This window comes from Lepisma saccharinum, chromosome 25 (assembly GCF_977018435.1).
Source record: "Lepisma saccharinum chromosome 25, izLepSacc3.1, whole genome shotgun sequence".
Lineage (NCBI taxonomy): Eukaryota > Metazoa > Arthropoda > Insecta > Zygentoma > Lepismatidae > Lepisma > Lepisma saccharinum.
The window spans coordinates 42,333,974-42,343,962 of NC_139253.1; positions in this window are offsets into that span (position 1 = coordinate 42,333,974).

Below are 9,989 nucleotides of genomic sequence, written 5' to 3' on the forward strand. Positions count from 1 at the left end.
CAATTTGGATCGTGGAGTAATAGTGTGCAATATGCTTGATTTTGAATGATACTCTTCCCCATAATCTTTCTGCTCAGTTTCAACTTTCTCCGACATTTTGAACTAGGTGAATATGGAAACTTTTTGAACTCCCCTCGTATTCTGGATTACTTAATGTAAACAGTTCGTAGTCATCATCATTTCATTGGTTCCCACCAACATTAGCGATTTCCAGCCAAAGGTGTTGAAAGTTGGTTCTATTGTTTATGTTCCGACATATCAACTGTAATCCTTCTTTTCATTCTTCAGGAAATTATGTCCTATATTGTCACTTATTGGATGTTTTTTTTTTTTTTTTTTTTTTTTTGTCCTTACACCTCCAATGGTATTATGAGACCATGTGCCTTGGTTTCCAGGTGTAGCTTTAAGGTATTTACATGACAGTATGAGGTTTGGAGATTAATATTGATATGGATATCAGAAAGGACGTTTCTATACATTGTAAGTTTTTATATCTGTCTGTATATCTGTCAGTGGCGGCTGGCCAAGTGCAACTAGTGCAAATGTTTTCACCTAATTTTCAAATTAATATTGACATTTTTTATTTGCTTGTTAAATTAAACCATTTCCCAGCAGAACGCACATGATAATACTCAAATAATACGCCGCTCGGAGCTACGCACGTGAAGAGTTCGTCGTAGCATAAACAAACCAAGAGCAGACGCCACCAGGTTGCGGAAGACTTTAGCCGGTTGTCATGGCAACGGTGGCGTCACCTAGCGTTGGAATTCAACGGGTGTCGCCATCTAGGTGCAGCAGTTCTCTCGTCGACAGAAAACATTGCATCCAGTGGTTGTGGCAAAATCGTTGCCTTCTCGCGAGATCTTGTTCCGCGTGTGTGTTTCGCATTTCCTATCGTGTGTTGTGTTCATGTGTTGAGCTGTGGTTTGTACAATGAACCCAGTAAATGACTTAGTGTGTAATTTGTTGCAGACGCCATTTTCCAGATGGACGGATGAAGACAAAAAAGACGTTTTAAATTTTGGGGGGCCCACTGACACTTACTATTTGTTTTTCATTGCCTATAAATGTACTTCTTCACCTGTTATTTTAGGCACGAGCCGCTACTGATATCTGTGATGATGATGTTGTAAGTGGTGTTGAAAGAACAATTCATTAATTGATTTTAGAGCTTATCTCCACTGGTGGGAAGTTTGAGGCACAACTTGTAAATGTGCAAAGTGTTGATCAACTAAAACATGACCTCTACCAGGTGTAGAAGTATGAAACCGGAATTGGCCGATAGATGGTGCTAGCCGGCAGTGGAGGGCGTGGAAGATCGCGGAAGCAGCGCCAGCTGCTGCCCGCCACTCCCGAGGACGTTATATCGGAACACAGTAACCCGAGTGCCAGACAGAGGAAGGTGTTGCACACCCGGAACATGTCGAGTTTTGTGCCTACGAACTACGATTTGCGGACAGCATTGGTGTTCTGTTATCATTTGAAGAAAACCGCCGCAGAATCGCATCGAATGCTCGTCGAAGCTTACGGCGAACATGCTTTCGGGAAAACACTGTGTTTCGAGTGGTTCAAGAAATTCAAAAGTGGCGATTTTGACTTGCGAAACGAGGAACGTGGGAAACCTCCGAAAAATTTCGAAGACAACGAATTGCAAGCTAAAACCCGGTGAAACCGTTAACGCAGATCGCTACCAACAGCAAATGATCAATTTACATCGAGCATTACGTGACAAACGGCCGGAATATGAAGCAAGGCAACACAAGGGCATCCTGCTCCATGACAACGCCTCACCACACACAACAAAACGGGTCCGGGAAACGATCGAGGCTTTCAAATGGGAGATACTAGGGCATGCGGCGTATTCTCCCGACTTGGCTCCTTCAGATTATCATCTATTTGCCTCACTGGGACACGCACTTGCAGAACAGCGCTTCAATTCGTATGAAGATGTACGAACATGGCTCGCAGACTGGTTCGCTTCAAAAGAAGAACGTTTTTTTTTGGCGTGGCATTCATAACCTGCCGGAAAGGTGGGAGAAATGTGTAACTAGCAATGGAGTTTACTTTGAATAAAATATTGTTTCTCAGTTGCAAACACCAGCCGTTTACTTCTTGCAAACAAATTCCGGTTTCATACTTCTACACCTGGTATGCATTATCAATATAAACACAATCACTGTCTGAGGTATAGATTCATGTTTTGATACCAAGGTTGATATAAACAGTTCATTGCAGATTTAGTAAGCAGTTAATGAAAAAAAAATTGACAAGAATACAGGAATGAATTGTTGAGAATTGAATATTTGTTCTAGAAATATCAAAATCTCATAAATTGCATTTTGTGTCACCAAAATATTTTAATTAACCCTTTCGGCATGCATGCACAGAAATGGAAATACAGTCCAGCCATGGAAAACAAAACTGGCTGGAAAGGTATATTCCAAATGCGAGAGGGGAAGCAGGTAAAAGCACCTACCAAACTACCCTGTAATCCCTGTGTTCTGTTTGTGATTTACTCTTACAATTTGTAACAAACAGTTTTGAAGTAGATCGATCGTTTCTATAAAATGAGCAAGTCAGATTGTTGCCATGTCATTGTCTGTAATAAATAAGATTCATCATGAAGCAGATATTCTTAGTGAATACTAGCTTGATTGATGATGTGTAAATTTGTGCTCATTATAATATTTGCTAAGGAAATCAATTTAAATTCAATTGTGTAAAATAAAGTTTCTGGTTTTCAAACAAGTTAATCTACTAATGTGACATGATGAATACTTTCCAGACATGTTCCATTTGCTAATATATTTATGGATGGTCTTTTTTTTTTCATCTAAACCCTTCCATAATTTGTAAACATCTGTCTACTTACTTTGCCGGTGATTTTACTATGCTTGAAAGTTCATGTTGTTTCCACAACAGATGAATTTCACGGAACCCCTTCCTTCCCCAAATGACACTGCTGCCATCACCCCTATTTTGACACTGGACAAGCTCAGTTGGCGCATGCACACTTCTGTGCATTGTTTCGGCTAAGGCAGTCGGACAATAGCCAACATACCATTTTAGACACTTTTCTGAAAATGAATTACTCAGTTGCTATGTATACTGTTCAGACATAAAATTTTGTTTACGAATACAAAATACTACAGTTTACAATATAACTTACAAAAACTTTATGTAATTATTTCAAGCAACTGTTTCCATCCAAAAAGATATTAAAAAGTGTATAAAAATTATTTTTTTTATTCATTCTTTTTATTACTCTGTTACTATGTTCCGTACAGCCCTGAAATTTTGTATACAAATACAAAATACTACTCTTTAAAATATAACTTACATAAACTGGATATAATTTTGTTCAAGTATCAGTGTTGCCATCCTACCAAAATTTAAAAATTTCTAATTTTTTCTTTATTACTCTTACTATGTACCATACAGACCTAAAATTTTGGATACGAATACAAAATACTACTGTCCAAAATATATCTTACAAAAACTATGTGTAATTTTCTTCAAGTGTCAGTGTTGTCATCTCTCAAAATTCAAAAATTTATATTTTTTTCTTTATTTTGTCTTTATTACTCTGTGACTATGCACTGTAGAGACCTTAAATTTTGTGTACAAATACAAACTACTACATATTACAAAATAACTTACAAAAACTTTATGTAATTTTCTTGAAGTATCACAGTTGCAATCACATAGTACTCAAAAATCTGTTAGTTATCTGTATTTTTGTAAATATCCAGGGAATGATATCATTGCACTGCACATGATTCTCTTCTTCAGTTCAGACAGAATCATTCACAAACTCCTCCACAAAATACTGAATATCATTCTGGGAAAGTTTATGCTGGAAACAACCTTAGCAACTTTGTGAGCCATTGTGTGAAATGAGAAAATTTACAGCACACATGTCACATGGATTAGCAGAGAAGGAACAGGGAAATAGCGCTTGTACTACCCTCAGGCAGCAAGTTATGAACTGAAATATCAAACTTTTGCACTGGGCTCCATGGCAGAGTGGTTAGCACATCGCGCTACGACACCCGGGGGTCCCAGATTGAAAATCCTGGCCTGGGTTTTTGAGTGTCCCTTCATCAACTTTATCATATCACTTGTCCCCTTTAGTGATTAGCCAAAAGTGGCAGAAAAGCTAAGTAAAATACATCAAATCAAACGAACCTTTGCAGCAAAACATTAGTCAAACAACGTAGAAGCACACACATATTTTCAGAAGCACTCACAAACAAAGAACGTATATCTACATTATCTGCAATATGTCACCATAGAGGAAAATGTAGATATACATCAATATTTTCACTACTTAATTTGGGAGGAATTGTGGTTCAACTGTTTGGTAACATTAATTGTTTCCTCATAATACTTATCCAAGCTTTCTTGATGAAGGCATAATGCATAGTAGTTCAGATCAGTAATCAAGATCACACTATCTAAGCATATCCTACTGAAAATAAACCAATTTTATTTCAAATTTGGATAATAATAATAATAAAAATAACTAGGGCTGAGTTGATATTGATATCGATGTATTGGTATCGGCTGATACCAGCAGTATTGGTATCGGAAAGTATCGTTTGAAATTTTTCCACCATTACCATTGTTTGTTAATCCCTTGTCAGAGGTTTGTTTGACTGGTTGGAAGGCCAGCACATGAAGTTCTGCATAGAGATTTTCCTAGGAATGTTTGACAAGCTTCACCTTCCTGTGAAGCAATGATAATTGACAAGATCAAAGGCATGGGTAAAGTGAAAGCTGCCTCCTAATTTCTCGAAGGCATGCAACTACATGGTAAAGGCAATGTGGAAATAAAAGAAATCATTAATTTCCAATTCTTGGTCACAAACTCCTGGGTTAAGAAAGGGTGAACATTTCTAAAACCAGCATTACTATCATGCTGGGCTGTTTCTGGACCAGATGATTGCAGAGTTCTTGGGAAAGAAAGATTAAGGTTGCTGTGGAGAGAGGGTTGTGGCATAATCATTTCTTCTTGTGTTCTGTGTAGGGAGTAATTTATGTGATTGTATCGGCCAAAACCACAGTGACTTGTCTTTATTGCAAATGAAGAGAATGAGGGAGAGCAGGACACATTTAGAACTGGCCAGGTGAATGTTATTATAATAACTGCATCTTTTCTCCCTTTTCTGTCAAGCCAAACGACAAGAATGTATAGTATTTGCATGAGACTGAAGAGAGACAACATCCACCGATCTTTTTCTTTATGTAGCTGTAACACTTAAAAAGTCTTGCAACCTTTCAAAATCGTCTTTCTTTGCATCCTCTAGAGAGAAGTTCACATAAAAAAGAAGACTTACCAAATGTCACAAGATAATAATTTAGGAGTTATTTCCAGGGTGTTTGGAATAAAGCACTGAAGTCAAAAAATGAAATTTTAAAGCTGACAGTTATTTATGTTAATTCCTTTAGTAAGAAACATTACAGGCATGGTATAGATGTTGAATGACCACTGTTAACTATCTTTACACATGCCCAATATAAAATTATATTCATAATATTTTATTTCATAACTGATTCAATGCATCTTAAATGAAGCAACAAAAAATTGCAATTTGTGGCTTACGTGCTTTTTATCGAACACCCTAGATTTAATGTCATTAAAGGAATGTGATGCAATGAGTTAGTATGACTCGGTGACTAGCCTTTCTTATTTTAAACTGAAATTATACAAGTATCGGTCTCTGTGGGAAGCGGTGGAACTATCGGCTCAAAGTGGTATTGGCTCAGTCCTAATAATAACACATTATTCTTGTAATCATCATTCTTGTCATTACATGATTGAGAACATTTTTCTACTTGTTCCAGAAACGCAATATTTCTGCTTTCTGCTTTTTTCTAACCTGGAAAGAAGGATACCAATTTCCAGGTTGTTAGGAAGCTGACAGACGGGTTCACTAAAGTTTTTTTTTTGTTTTAGTCATGACTTCATCGAAAAAGAAAACTCATTCAGGAAAGTTAGAAAGAAATTTTTTCATAGTGCTTACGTTCACATAAAACTTTAATTTTTGGAATTTTGAAAACTTTGAAACCATGATTTAAATGGTAGAATAAGAAACTATAAACTGGTTCTGGTATTTTTACACTAAACTTTTTCAGGCATTGCCATATATACAAAAGCGAGCCTAACAGATCAAGTGGCTTAAACCATTATGCATTGAAATGGTATTCGAAGCAGCTGGAATTGAAATCAATATACGTGTACATAATCATATTTACACAATAATAACCTTATATTGATCCCTAAGTTGTAATATCAATGATTTTCTCTCAAAATTGGATGTTGTATTACAAAGGCTAATAGTGCCAAATTGGAATATCATCATTCTAGGTGACATAAATATTGATTTCCTTCAAAACAATACAAAAAGTAAAGAGTGTAGTGTTTGCCGTGCTAGCCGGAGCAAGAGATAAGCGAGGTATACCGGTGTGGGTCAGAGGACATACTGCCTCAGGCACTGGCATAGTGCAGGTTTGATTGCCTAGGTGGCAGCACTTTACACACCACCCCCTTCTTTATTGAAGCTATATATTTTGTTTGCATATGCCACATAAATCTTACATCTTATTACAAAACATTTTAAACAAAGTTCCTGACTCTTAATTCAAATTGAAGAACAGTAGTGGGGGAGCATGTAGTTTCCCGTGGGATTTTTGTGGTACAATAATGGGAGTTAGTTTTTCTGAAAGGTATTGGCACAAGGAAAACGAATATGGATGTTGCCAGTCCCAAAAATTGTGCAGGGGTGGGGTGGGGGTGGGGATTCAAAATGGCCGACAACTCGTTTCACCGAAACAGCAATATCTTCATCATTTATACGACTACAACAAATTTTCAAAGCTTTAAATACTTCTTGATGCAGTTTATACAATTATGATTATTAGGAATAATGTGAATTGTGTAAAAACTAGCGGTAACGCTACATATTTATTTTAAAAAAGCTTTAACAAGCTCATGTTATGCATAATTAAATACAAAAAACTCTTTTTCAGATGGATCTCAGTGAACCAGAAACGAGGCTAAAGATGGAAATCAACTATGCACTGTGTATAATATGTCAACAGAAATTAACCGAAGGACTAATCACAAACCCCACCACACATGAAAAGGTTTTACAAAGTGCACAAGAGAATGCTGAATACGAAAACGTGAAGTATGTATCATCTAATATTCGTCTATGTGGAATGATTGCTGTCATGCTGGCAGACAACAGGGCATCATGTCACCAAAGTTTTTATCAAGATGTCACTCACAAGGGAAATTTGGAGCATATGAAAAAGTGCTATGAAAGCCACAATCAGCAAACACCAACTGTAACGGAAAGCAGCACACCAAAATTAACATGTTCGCATTGCATTCCATTCAACAAAGATGAAAGCTTCTTCTGTAATGGTGGTCAGACATGTGCAAATTCCCTCAGGAAGCTGTCGGTTGATCATTCTCAAAAATGCCTGAGTGATGCTATTGCTAAAAGTGGAAATGAAGCCCTCCAGATAAAGCTCAATACAGCAATCAACCCTGAAGATGGTCACGCTATCGACATTAGATACCATTTGCCGTGCTGGGCAAATAATGTGACACATGTACTACGATGTCCTGATACCAGTGCACCAAATATCTCTACAGCCCGTGAAGCATCATCAGAGATTGAATTCATCTGTATGATTCAAGAGTGTTTAAAGACTGGTTCCTTGAGTATGGCTGATGTGCAAACCACTTATGAAAACATTCGTGTTATGAATAATGTCGTTTATCCATCTATAACAAGGAAAGAAATTAAGAAATTGCTGCAGAAAAATGTTACAGATATTGAATTTCACCGTCCATCACAAGGAAATCAACCTGAAATGTTAGTATGAAGCATGCACGAGATATTGCTATGACATCACAGAATGATGATGAAGATTTGGACTTGACTATGAGGAGTTTGTATGATGCTGCTAGTTATCTTCATAAGTCTATAATGAACACTATGAAGTGGGAATTCACAGGATCATTAGAAGAAACAGAAGAACATGTGCCACGAGAAGTGTATTCTTTTTTCAGATGGCTTATTTGTGGTACTGTTGAACATATGTCTTCAGAACGCAAGCAATCAAGTGTTAACAAGGCTGTCATGAGCATATCACAAACTGCAATATCCATGACATATAATGAGAGACAAGTGAAATGTACAACAACTACAAATATTAAGTCTACACGTGTAATGCCTCAGCAAGTAGTTGTAGGATTATCAGTTCACCAATCTGTAAGGATCAAGAAGGTCATTGAGCTTTTGCATGGTATGGTCTGTCAATTGGATACGATCGACTTCGACGATGTGAAACACAAATAGCTAAGACGATAATACAAGGTAGATGATGTCAGAAATAACCAGGGAGTGTATGTGCCGGCAGATATCATCAAGGACAGATATATTTTCTTCGCAGTGGACAACGTGGATTTCATGGAGGATACATTAGATGGGAAGAATACCACACATGCAACTGCCCTTGCCATTTATCAACAGAAAGAACCAGATGATAATTCACCAGCTATACACTTGATCAAATCATCAAACAATAGAGCCATAACAGAAATTCCAGACAGCGTCACATTATTGAAAGAATGCAGTATTCCAACCAAACCAACCCCAAAATCTCCAACATATACTAATTTTTCATCAATGAAAGACAATCTAGGTGTTAAGGAAATGAAGTCATGGCTCATAGCAAAGACATTACATGCTGCAACAGAAGATATTGCTAGTGAAGAAGACATTAATAGTGTCAGTCGTGATTGCACAGTTAACCTGATTTCTACGTGGTCCACATACAATTCCCACATGAGTAATGTACTACCACAAACCAGAGTACATGTTGCACCACTGATTCACGCACCATCAAAAGAATGGAGTACACTGCTTACCGTTTTACTTCAAGGCTCAGAGCATTAATTATGCAGTAATGGGGAATGGTAGGAAAACAGTGATTACATTATGGGTCTGTATATACCAGCAAAACAGCTACAAATGAGCAGAAGTGACCTTCATCATATTGCGCTCAGACCAGGTGAACTGCACATAGTAATGGCAGCACTGAGGTCTATTGGTGCTTTTGCAGAGAATAGTGGATTGGATATGGCCTGGATTCAGAGTGGCTTGTATGGATCTACAACAACAAGTTCAATTCTTCTTGGAAAACACGTGAGAAGAGGAATTGAAGCACATTTGATAAGTGTCCAGGCACTCTTTTCACAGTACATGGAAGAATTTTATACTCAGAACCCAACCCTGAAAGATGACATCTAGAACATGATGTATTGTAGTGAGTGGTAAGTTTTAGTTTTAGTTTTAACTGTACCATATTGTTTTAAATCCTTGACCTAGATCCTCTCACCTACCTTTAGGTCTCTTAAATGTCTAACTCTGTGCCTTTTGTTGTAATTGTCAGCTTGTTTGTTCTTAAATTCTTATTCTTGTACAAAATTTGGCTACGATTCAACACTTTAGGTAGTAATTTTACAGGTAACATCAGTAAATCTTATCTTAATTTCCTGTTCAGATATAATTCTGCAGGAGAATAACCATTCGCTAATGGAGTATTTCTATAAGCAAGCAAACCTTTATATATGTCATCATTCTTCATTAACAAATGTTTAGCAATTTTAACAGTAGCTTCTACTTGTCCTTGAGACTGACTATGATATGGCGAACCTGTCTGGTGAATAAAGTTATACTCCTTAGCAAAACAGCAAAATTTGTACTGAAACTGCGGTCCATTATCAGATCTAATTACATTACAAACATCATATCTAGCAAACATTTGCTTCATTTTTGTGATTATGACATCTTCAGTCATTTGTTTCAATGCAAATATCTCAAAAAACTTTGAATAGTAATCTGTGGCAATAAGGTACCATACACCTTAACATTTAAACAAATCTACTCCCACCTGTTGCCATGGTCCAT